The sequence below is a fragment of the Hyperolius riggenbachi genome, chromosome 6, assembly GCF_040937935.1.
Source record: "Hyperolius riggenbachi isolate aHypRig1 chromosome 6, aHypRig1.pri, whole genome shotgun sequence".
Classification (NCBI taxonomy): Eukaryota; Metazoa; Chordata; class Amphibia; order Anura; family Hyperoliidae; genus Hyperolius; species Hyperolius riggenbachi.
The window spans coordinates 78,892,119-78,904,553 of NC_090651.1; the positions used below are offsets into that span (position 1 = coordinate 78,892,119).

The window sequence follows — 12,435 nt, forward strand, 5'->3', positions numbered from 1 at the left end:
TGTTTCATGTTCATATTTTTATTTTCAATATAAACTCCAAAGTATGCCCAGCAGGTATGTCAGTGTGACCTAAAAATCTGGTTCATTCCACTCCCAACAAAAAGAATTATCTTCAGAGCCCTTCAGAACTCTGGTGTTATCAGGGTTGTTTGCTAATCCAGACAGATATCTTGGCTTCCATTTACTTTTCAAGAGAGCCGTCCTCCACCATGAGGTCTTCCCCTCCATGCCTCCATGCTGCCTAAACCGGGTGCTGCATCCTCCTCTCCATACCTCCAGCACTAGAGACTCGGCTAGTCTTTCCAGGCTCCGTCATAGCAGGTCAACACCAAGGCCCCAGACTGGTGGACACAGTAAGAGCCCTCAGGGCACCTCAACTGCACATGCTGCCTGCATAGAGACATTGTCAATATTGCTATGCACCTTGTCGGCTTGTTTGCTTTATGAACTGGCTAGCACTGGATGTGCCTTGCTGCTGTTTCAACTTGATATATGCTATCTGCCACTTGATGTGCTTGTTTGCCAAAGTTCCTCAGGAATCATATTGCATGTGCTATGCTATAATACGGGACTGTACTTTGCCATATCAACATACTACACTGAGGTGACCTGCTAGCCTGATGGGACGCTGAGTACTCCATTTTGTTCTATTGGATGATTATGTGCACGGAGGGTATATGATATGAAGAAATCATTGTGCACTGGATGAATGTTCTGGAATCCATTTTCCAAATAAACTGCTTATGATATCTATAAATCTCCGTTTGTGAGAGATTCAGCAACATTTTTTCATAACAAGTTTTTGATCTATTTTTGCAGGGCTGCGCAGCCATTAATACGTGTGCACACGATCCAGAAATACATTTATGCTTAGGAGGGGGAGAGGATTGGGGACGCCTGGGTGGGTATGTGCATGGATGGGGTGGGGGATGGGCTATATGGTGGGATTTTATCTTGCAGTTTTTAACAATGAGCATATGTTTGAATAAAGTTTTGTACTTTTGAATAAGACCAATCAGGTCTCACTCCTTCTTCACTCTATCTCATAGTTTGTACTAAATTTTACTGAAGTTAATTTGCCTCCTCTGCATGCACAAAACAATGGGTTTAATAATCATTTCAATAAAACGTGAAAACAAGTACGTTTTAATTAGACTTGGTACTATATGCACTTATTTTGGCAAGATCTGTAGGTGGAGCTTCTGCTGCTTAGACAGCTGCAAAACAGAAAAAACAGAAGTTTTAACTTCTTTCCACAATATCCAAAATAAAAATAATATATTATATATTTATACCTTGGAGCTGGGCTTTTTTCATGATATAACCTAGGTGAATAGAGGAGGATAAGAAGCAGTCACATGGCCAGTATCGTACACACACTGCTCTGTGCTTGCAGAGAATATTTGTTTAGCGTAGTTTCATCACCCCACGCCATGTGACTAAGTGACACTACCAGTAAACCTGCAGTCACACAACGCAAACACACAGTCGCCCCAAATCCATCTGGTTCCCTTCCGGGATCTGCCTCAAAGCAGGCTGCGAGAAGCCAGGTTCCTGTAATGCAGATTGTTCTGCAGAGAAATAATTAAAGACATAAAGCTGTAGCTGAAAACCGACTGCCTGGAAAGATCATCCAGGGTGCCCCGATTACCTTATAAGACCCTGCGGAGAAGGCTGAGACTCCCCCCTCTGGATCATCCATCCTCAAATAACAGGCCACTTAAATGACACAATTTTTACACCTCAAACACGATATGCTCAGCCCAGTTATAAAGTCACAATCATGACATCCGTCTTCGCAAGTCCCTATGGAAGCAAATGCCTTACCCCTTTTTCTCTCTAAAGGCCCCTTTTTTTAGCCTGATGAACAGATGAACAGGTATAACAGCAATATAGATTCTCTTCAGGAACCAGCACCCCATACACCTCCCCTCCCCCCCCCCGCAAGGCACCATTTAACTCAGGTAACCAGAACTCTCCAACTACCGAAAAAAATCTGGATGCATAAAGCTATTTTTATATTACTGTATAAAGTAATAAGCATGTGTCACATTAACGTGGTCTAACAGCCAGCATTTCAACTTTGCTTTAACCTCCTTGGTGGTAATCCCGAGCTGAGCTCGGGGTAAGCTGCCGCGGAGGATTGCTCAGGCCCTGCCGGGCTGATTTGCAACATTTTTTTTCAAACATGCAGCTAGCACTTTGCTAGGTGCGTGTTTGTTGCGATCGCAGCCGTCCGCCGCCGATGCGCCGCTAACCGCCGCGATACAGGCCCCCCCCTGCATACCCCTTGCGCAGCCTGGCCAATTGCTGCCAGGCTGCGCTATGGGGTGGATCAGGACTCCCTGTGACATCACGACGTCGATGACGGCACTCCGCTTGTCGCCATGGCGACGGGGGATTTCCGAATGGGCTTGATCGCCGGCGGCGATCGGAGGGGTGAAGGGGACACCGCAGGGAGGGGGGAATCATGTAGCTAGCGCAAGCTAGCTACATGATTAAAAAAAAATTAGGCTAAAAAAACCTCCCGCAGTCGTGCAGCCACAAATCAATTGACCGCAAGGGAGGTTAAAAGATTGCTTACAGCTTAGAAACTATTATGCCAGATTTTTTTTTTAAGCAGAGATTCACTGAATGGGTTAAACATTACATTTTAGTGTTGCATTTAGCTAGAAATCCGCATCCGTGCTGAGGTTTAGATACAAATGTATCATGTTTGTAATGTAAATAAACAAAAGCCTCTCTGAGCCAGCAGAGGGCTTCCCAGACAGGCTTTTCAGAGGTTTATTTGCATTCTAAACATGATACATTTGTATCTAAACCTCAGCATGGGAGGCTGATTTCTAGCTAAATGCAACACTAATATGTCATGTTTAACCCATTCAGTGAATTTCTGCTTAAAAAAAAATCTGGCATAATAGTTTCTAAGTAAGCAATCTTTTAAAGCAAAGTTGAAATGCTGGGTGTTAGACCGCTTTTAGTTAAGTGTGCTTTTTGTTTTTGTTTTTAATTACTGTATTTTAACATTAATACAGAGTCTATAGTAAGTATACAGTGTGGGGTATAATAATGTACTAGGCCAAGCTAAAAGACAGTAGCTCTAGTCTCAAGCAACCAGAAATTACACTTATACGGCATCAGCCGATCCCTGTCGGTGGCGGATAATGGGGGTTTTACTGTAAAAAAAAAAAATGTATTTACCTTTCAAAAAGCAGGTGCACTTTGCTAAAAGGCATGTCAATCTCTAAAGGATTGCCTTGCTTGTCTTCAGATGTAAATATGAAAAAAAGAGATCACTGTGGAAAAGGAAAGGGGGGGGAGGAGATCCCCACCAAGGTTTTGTTGCAGGACATCTTTAAAGCACAACTGAATTGGACCAAAATAGTAGATCTTTACTTACCTGAGGCTTCTTTCAGCTACCAGTTGTCTTTCAGGCTCCTCAGTGTCCTCCGGGGCCCCTCCATTGTGCCGCTACCCCCTCAGAGATCTACAACTAAAACAGTCTTGGGGTATTGCACGATTGGTAAAATTCTATTGAGAACTGCGCATGAACAGAATACTCCCAGCAATCAAGAAGGCACACGGATAGGGCGGTACAGTAGCCCATGACTGGAGTTCTAGTTGCTGATCTTTGAAAGGGGGCAACAGCACAATAGAGAGGGCTCTGAGGAGACCAAAGGGCCTAAAAGACTGCAGGGTCAGGTGTGCTTCACCAGTGCATAATGCCTTTTTTTTTAAAGCGAACCTGAACTCAGAATTTCCTCTCTGCTCTAAAAGATAAGCAACAACATTCTAACCTTTAAAGAAAAATGTATTTGTTACAGCTGATACAAATCCTGCAATAAATCTGTAGTAGGTCTACTTCCTGCTTTCATGGAAGCAGACATTTTGTTAGCATCCTGTGTTTACCAGTTGGTAGATAAATGGTAGTAACAGGCGCCAAATAGAATAAAATAGTTAAAAACTGTTTAAAAGGAGGGGGGTAGGTGGACACCACCCTCAGGTATACAATGACCAGCCAATAAGCCGTTATAAAGTAACAGTAAAATTTATTATAAGCTCTCCAGGTAAGCAACGCGTTTCAGGGGTCAACAGCCCGCTTCATCAGGCAATCAAAGTTGGAGATACGCACTGCTGTGTCTACTGGGTGTGTTTACCAGTTAGCTGCTCTGCGGCAGCCAGCTGACTAAACAGATCAAATTACAACTTTTGATTAGTCACAGATGAGGGGGCATTAGCCTAAACTCTCCAAATGCATACAATGTTCATTTCTCTATGCTTTCCTTCTGTCCTGTGCAAGAGTTCAGGTCCACTTTAAAAAAGGTTTAACCACTTGAGGACCCACCCTTTACCCCCCCCCCTTAAAGGGATACTGTAGGGGGGGTCGGGGGAAAATGAGCTGAACTTACCCGGGGCTTCTAATGGTCCCCCGCAGACATTCTGTGTTGGCGCAGCCACTCACCGATGCTCTGGCCCCACCTCCAGTTCACTTTTGGAATTTCTGACTTTAAAGTCAGAAAACCACTGCGCCTGCACGCCCGTGTCCTCACTCCCGCTGATGTCACCAGGAGTGTACAGACCATACTGGGCCTGCGCTGTGCGCTCTTGATGACATCAGCGGGATCGAGGACACGGCAGCGCAGGCGAAGTGGTTTTCTGACTTTAAAGTCTGAAATTCCAGAAGTGAACTGGAGGCGGGGCCGGAGCATCGGTGAGTGGTTGCGCCAACACAGGATGTCTGCGGGGGACCGTTAAAAGCCCCGGGTAACTTCAACTCATTTTCCCCCGACCCCTACAGTATCCCTTTAAGGACCAGCGTTATTTTTTGTGATCTGTGCTGGGTGGGCTCTGCAGCCCCCAGCACAGATCATGTTTCATGCAGAGCGATCAGATCGCCCCCCTTTTTTCCCCCCTATGGGGATGGTGTGCAGGGGGGGTCTGATCGCTCTGGTGGGCAGGCTTGTTGCGGGGGGGGGGGGGTGCACCTCAAAGCCCCCCTCCGCGGCGAAATTCCCCCCTCCCTCTCCTACCTGCTCATCCCCGGTGATCGGGGTTGCACAGGACGCTATCCGTCCTGTGCAGCCAGTGACAGGCTGTCCCCTGTCACATGGCGGCGATCCCCGGCCGCTGATTGGCCGGGGATCGCCGATCTGCCTTACGGCGCTGCTGCGCAGCAGCGCCGTACAATGTAAGCAATGCGGATTATTTCCGCTTGTGTTTACATTTAGCCTGCGAGCCGTGATCGGCGGCCCGCAGGATATTCACGGAGCCCCCCGCCGTGAATTGACAGGAAGCAGCCCCTTGCGCGAGCGGCTGCTTCCTGATTAATCAGCCTGCAGCTGGGGACCCAATACTGCGTCGCTGGTCCTGCAGCTGCCACTTTGCCGACGCACGGTATAAGCGTGCGGTCGGCAAGTGGTTAATAGGAAGCATGTACAAGTACAGAAAAAACGAAAGAAGCAGCAACTACTTTTATTACCGTTCTGAAACTGAACTCCGTCTCTTTACGTCCTACCTGGTGATGAGTGTTCTGCCGAAGCTCCACTGGCCTCAATCAGCGCCTGTATGATCTGGACGTGGAACTCCGGATGAATCCGAGTGCTGCAGAGGAGAGCTGGGGTAAGTGAGTGTTGCCAAGGCAAGTTCTACTTACCTGAGTGGTCCACAAGGGGATGACTTATAAAGGCTTCCATCTGCAGTACTCTAGGAAAGTGCACTTATTTCTGCAGGAATTGAGATAGCCATATTTATGAAAGCCCGGCAAATCTTACACAAAGCTCTCTGGAAACGATGTTTATTTCACATAAACCTTTGGCAAATTTGATATTCACAGAATGATGACTCTAAGGAGGGACGACTTTGTTTGGATCTCACTAGACTGTGGTTGTGGGAGCATCAACTAATTTCATTGCAGCGCTGCGCTGATTGTTTTAGTGCTGCCACAGGCTGTAGTGGTGCTCAGTGAAAAACAAAAAACAAAACATGAGGTAATTTGGCCACTGGCAATAGCCGGTATATGAATTACAGGTCCTCCCAAGTTGCCACAGCTTGGAGGGGGAATAGTAGTATAGGCGTTTCAGCGGGAGCAGGGTGAGCCATCTTTCGGCTTCACCTTGCTCCCAAATTTCCAGCAGCCATTTTAATGTGGGGGGTTTGGGCTGGTGTCATCCAGCTATGTCTGAGCACCCCGGCATGCATGCTTCTAGCACAACCATACGGAATGCAGAGAAAGCCCCTGCCTTTGAAGTGTACCTGAAGCCATCAAATTCAGTAAAAATACTTACCTCTGTACAGGGAAGCCTCTGGGTAGTTTTGTTTCTCTGTGCAAAAGCAACTCTGTGCTGCTGCGCAGGCCGTCATTGGGCTGCACTCATACATGGACAGGAGCATGGCCGCAAAAAAGAGAGTCCTAGAGAATAGCGGTGGGCTCAGGAAGATGTAGATGGATCATCCAGAAGGCTTCACTCTACAGAGGTACGTATCTAACTTGTGTGTGTGTGTGTGTGGGGGGGGGGGGTTCCCACAGGTTTGCTTTAAGTTTGTAAAAGTGGTGATTGGCTTCAATGATTGCCAGTTTTATTTATTCAAGCATCTGAACCAGGCATTTTCAGGTGTGAAAAATGCTGTAGCATGTACAATGGGGGCTTCCAGACAATGGCATGCGCTCCTACAAACGGCAAGGCCGGATTTATACTTTTTCTGTCCCTGTTGTGACTCCCCTTCCTTGTGCAGTAGTGCCTCTCCCATTCCATGTGCAGCCCCCTCTTTAATGTGTATCCATATACTGCATCCCCGCTCTTTCTTGAACAGCTGGCATGGACATTAGCTTCCCTTTTTCTTGTGTTGTCTCCCATTTGCAGCATCCTCTTTCATATAGATCAACCTTTTTTTCACGACCAGGCACCCCCTTGGGTTGCAGCCGCCCAAGGCCCAGGCCTTTGTGGCCTTTCCAGAAATCCAGCCCTTTCAAATGCATAACTTTTTTTTTGGGGGGGGGGGGATCCCCCAGACTTTATATTGATTTGTGGGTGCAGTGAGCAGCCTTTAGGAAAACCCTGCTTCCCTAAGCATGCTTTATATGTACTTAAACACTTCTGTGAAAAGAAATTTCCCGCCACAATATTTTTGAAATGTAAAAACCTGGCGTTTTAGCTCAGTCAATTCACCTATGTAAACAGCCTTCTATGTACAGGTTGCATCATGAATTTCACCCAACAAACATTAGCTAACAGCTAATTGATACTTATTATGCAGATATTAACCATTGTGCGGTTTGAGTTTTATGCCTGAATGTTTGTACTGTCTTTATAGATGATAAAACACTGTAGGTATGATTGTTCCAGATGGACAGATGGCTTCTCATCAACTTGAGGACCAGTTTCCTTCTCACATCTCACTATCCTCAAAAAATTTAGATTTCTTGGCAGATTGCAAAGTCTTAACCTGCAGACTGGACAGTCCCCCATTGGGCTATACTCAGTTGTGTCTAACCAACATATATGGTACATCTTTGCAGGGCCGGCGCTACCATAGAGGCAAAGGAGGCAGCTGCCCCAGGGCCCCAGAGCTTGTAGGGGCCCCCAGTGGCTACAAGAGGAAAAAAAATTCAAATCGGCCTTATAGTTTTTGAGAAAATCGATTTTAAAGTTTCAAAGGAAAAAAAAAAATACACATTTAAAAACCTGCCGACTTTAATGGTTAATAGCAAATCCACCTTAAATGCTAGAAACTCTAAATTTGCAGGATATGTTAAGGAGATCATTAGGAATAAGAGGAAAAAACAATTTTTCAAAAAGACCTTATAGTTTGAGAAAATCGATTTTAAAGTTTCGAAGGAAAAAAGTAGACTTTTAAATGCGGTAAATGTCACTTTTAGTAGCAAACCTAACGGTAGTGTAATTTTACATGCATCAAACGAAAGCGCAATAAATTTCCTGACGGGGTTTCCAGGGTGTCCATACGCAGCCGCAGCGCTTTAGCCAGGGATCGCTATACAGCCGCAATATGGCTGTATGAAGATCCCTGGCATTTTTTTCTATTTTCCCAAATTTTTTTTTATGTTTAGAGTGGGATTTTTTTTTTTTTAAATTATGTGGGGTCTCCACTCCTGAAACTTTTTAACCCCTTGTCCCCCATGCAGGTTGGGGTAGCCAGAATGTGGAGCTCCGACCGATTGGGACTTCACACCCTGACTATACCAGCTGCAAAAAAGGTCCCCTAATGCCGATTTTTGTTCCAGGGTATATGTTGGGGGGCCCCCAGGTTTATTTTGCCCTGGGGCCCCATTGTTGCTTAAACCGGCCCTGCATCTTTGTACTCTGCAGGACACCAGACTGTGTTAAAGATCAGATTCACTGACTCACCCTGCTCCTGCACAAGTCCCAGCGGCGTTAATTACTATTCCCTCTCCAAGCCCTCATTGACAATGGGGAAAGATGTAATTTGGCTTCCTGCTATAGCTGGCGGTCTAATCAAGCTGTTTTTATCATAATTTAGGCGCCGTCTTTTGACGTCACCCAAATTACTGCCGGAGTGCCATAATTCATATTATGGCCTATGGCTGCATCTGAATTTCCAGTGCCGTTTTTGTCTGACTCATTCACTGACACCCCAGCTATATTCAAGATTGCCAAGTTGCTCTCTGGTATAGGTTTCCTTTTGACTTTGCCCAGCTCGCTGGAGTACACAATCTATACATACAAGTGTCTGGCCGTCTCCTCCACCCCATAAGAAGTGAAGAAGCTGCTCAGTAAAACATCTACTAAAACACAAAACATTGTCCAGTTGAAGTTAACTTATTTTTTCCTGGGAGATTGGCATCATGAACTGGAAAAATCGGAAGCTTTAGGCATAGTTTCCACTTGTGCGATTGGTGTCCGTTTCCACTGCATGCAACTTTGGATGAAATTTTGAAGTATATTGAAATCACTAGGCTGCATCCAAATTTGTGAGCAGGGGAAAAATGGAAGGCAGGCTGCATAAAATCAGATCATGCATGGAAATTCCTATAGCCATGCATGGCACAGCTAGATGGATTTGGATGTGATCTCGCATCAAAGCAAGTGTCGCATAGTGGAAATGGGGCCTTGCAAAAATGGTTTGGCTCCCTCTGTATGTGGATTAGAGGCGGAAGTATATAACAAGCAGCCTTCATACTGTATAAAAGTGAGAACAGGTCGGTTCTACAATATTTGCCTCCTGAAGCCAATTTTTTTCTTGTTGCCACACCCCATAGGGCTTGGAAGGGGTGACACCCTCCCCCCAGAAGTGGATAGGAGGGCTGACATCATTCCTCCCTTCCTCTCCATTGGTCCCCCTCCTGTGTCCGATTGCAGAGCTGGCGCAGCAATGCGTTTTTGTAAATCTCTCACCTGTCCATGCTTTTTGAGAGCCAGCTCTTCTCTACTTCCCATTTCCCTACATGAGGCATAGGGAAACAGGAAGTAGTGAGGAGCCGGCTGCAGGGATGCACAGAGCAGTTGATTGATAAACACACAGCTGCGCCAGTACTCTGCAAGGGGACACAGGAAGGAAGCCCATGGAGAGAGAGAGGGAGGAATGATGTCAGTCCCACTCCCCACTTCTGCCGGGCGGGTATCATCCCTTCCAAGCCTGCACACCTGCACGCGACGTCACTGCCCCCTCTGCAACATGGTAGGTCCACCCCTGAGTGAGAAGCTGGGGAGGGGAGAAGGTAGACCGTGCATGTATGTGCACAGTGTCCCTTCCTATTCAAATGGAGCGGTTGCATCAGAGGCCAGACTGGTTGGTGATACACAGAACAGCACAGTAACCGGTGCAAACCTGCGGCTTATACCATCCTGGCAATCCCTCGGTTTAGTAAATCTCCCTCTGTATGTGGATTATAAGTGGAAGTATATACCAAACAAGCAGCCTTCATATATACCAAACAAGCAGCCTCCTACTGTACAAAAGTTAGACGCTGGGAATTCAGTGAATGAGAGATTATAATCCCGCCCATGTCCACAGAGCGAGGCCACATTTGTTTTGTGTAAGTAAATTCTGGCTGCTTATCTGATATGACCCAGTTAAGGGACTGCAAATAATTGCCACTAACCGGAAACAACTTAACAACCAGGCCAGGTTTGCAGGGTTACTCATTTTCTACAATGGTAGTAAATACAAATCCGTGTAAGCTCCCATGCTCAGACCTGACTTCCCCAAATTGCAAAGAGCAATGACATTGTGCACAGCGATCACTTGTCAGTATACAGGAGGCTGATTTTTCCTGACTGATTGCCCTGATTTCTGTACTTTGCAGGCATCAACACTGCTCTTTGTACTACCATAAAAAAATAACCCCCAAAGCCTGAGCTGATAGACGTGCTATACTGACCTAGATATTGAGCTGTGGAACAAGACTCTGCCAAATGCTTCTCCAAGAATCCTCGGGGTGAGCCAGGATTGGCTGCTATGCTGGCAGCGGTGACAGGAGAGACAGCAGAGCACGGTACATTTCTGGCTTATCTCTGAAGTCTCCAGAACTCTTCCTTTGCAGCTGACTGACCTCCAACCTCAAAGACTCTGCAGAGAAAAAGCACAGTTTGGTCAGTTCTATGGCTTGTGTAGAGATCTTACATAAAATTAACATAACAGAGATGAACGAAAGAAATCGTAGACTAGTACTCTTTAATCCATTGTCCCACACAGTAGCAGTAGAATGAAGCACCGTGTTAGCCATCAGTTCCTGACTTTTTGAATTCAGAATTCAGAAGCAGCAGTAACTCCTTTCTGATGCCTAACCTAACAAACAAAGATGACCTCTCCCTACTTAAAGAGGAACTCCAGTGAAAATAATAGATTAAAAAAAGTGTTTAATTTTTGCAATAATTATGTATAAATGATTTAGTCAGCGTTTGCCCATTGTAAATTTTTTCTTCTCCCTGATTCACATTCTGACATTTATCACATAGTGACATTTTTACTGCTGGCAGGTGATGTCAGTGGAATGAGTGCTGCTTGCTTTTTTGCTATGTGCTGCTATTATTTTCCACAATGCAACAAGGCTCCCACAGTGTGATGTCTGTTTTTTGATCGATTTCCATTCACTTCTATGAGAAAATTAATCAGAAAAAAAAAACTAATCTAAATCAGATTGGACCTGTTGGAAATGATCTATCGAGCCATCTATCTGCCAAAAAAATCTCATGGTGTATTCCCAGCAGAATGTGACAAATGTCTACTACCTGTATGCAGTTTAGAGATTGTGCAAACACTGGTGTTCATTGTATGAAAGTTTGACAGGCGTTGTGCAGTATTACAACAATGTATCAGTTTCAGAAACGTCCTGTATTGTTTCACCCCTTTGGTATTATGGGGGATTTTTTTTTCTACATAATTCACATGCTTTATCGAAAGTTGGTCAAAAGTAACACGGAGTAGCAAAAGCACTCATATACTGCATTGAAACACAGATTCCAAAAGATATACAAGGTGTAAAAACAAATAAAGGTACTGGATATGAGAGGGATATAGAAGCTGACATACAGTATTTATTTACATTTTAAACAATGCACATTGCCTGGCTGTACTGCTGATCCTCTGCCTCTAATACTTTTAGCCATAGACCCTAAACAAGAATGCAGATCAGTTGGTTAACAAAAATCTGACAAGTTTCAGGAGTGTGATTCCAGATTCACAAGCATCTGGCAGGTGGTGGCGGTGAATGGACCGCCTGTGAGCTGCTCCTGTCCACTGGCTGGGCACTTACTAGCGTTTAGCACAGGCGACGGACAGACTGAGCCCTTTACACAAGAGCCTGCTGCACACTAAATAGGGACAGTCTACAAATCTTTGTCTGTAAAACTTTGTATGAATCGTTATCAGTGGCTTAGCAGATGCAGTCAGGACAATTGTGCAGAGAGCAGAAAGTTATTTCTCTCCATGCCCTTAGTTGTCAGTCTCTCAGAATCAGAATCTTTATTTCGCCAAGTGCGATCAAGTCGTACCCGGAATTGGTTGTGGTTCACATGGCAGTGGCAATAGAGCAAGACAGAAACAAGACATTAACAGATACAAGCAGGGGAAAAAAAAAAAAAAAGGACAGGGAAAAGAAATTTCTACCCCCACGGGTCCCCCTGCGGCTACATTCCTTGCAGTGTCTATTGTTACGCCCCTGATTATGGCTTACAGCTTATGAGAAGCCCAATATCAAAATCTCAGATCAATTAGAATATTGTGAAAAGGTTTAATATTCTAGGCTCAAAGTGTCAGACACTTCCCTTTAAAGAGACACTGAAGCGAAAAAAAAATTATGATATTATGATTTGTATGTGTAGTACAGCTAAGAAATAAAACATTAAGATCAGACACATCAGTCTAATTGTTTCCAGTACAGGAAGAGTTAAGAAACTCCAGTTGTTATCTCTATGCAAACAAGCCATTAACTCTCCGACTAAGTCTTAAGGCCCATAC

General features: G+C 45.1%; 1 protein-coding gene across 1 annotated transcript in view; it reads right to left on the reverse strand.

Moving 5' to 3' along the window:
* Nucleotides 1-10,519, reverse strand: part of PIK3R3 (phosphoinositide-3-kinase regulatory subunit 3) — a 190,273-nt gene extending 179,754 nt beyond the window's left edge. The window contains exons 1-2 of the mRNA XM_068239578.1: nt 10,358-10,519; nt 5,516-5,601 (exon numbers count right to left, since the gene is read on the reverse strand). The gene's annotated coding sequence lies outside the window, so the exon portion shown is untranslated. The remainder of the gene's footprint in view (nt 1-5,515; nt 5,602-10,357) is intronic.
* Nucleotides 10,520-12,435: the final 1,916 nt, after the last annotated feature.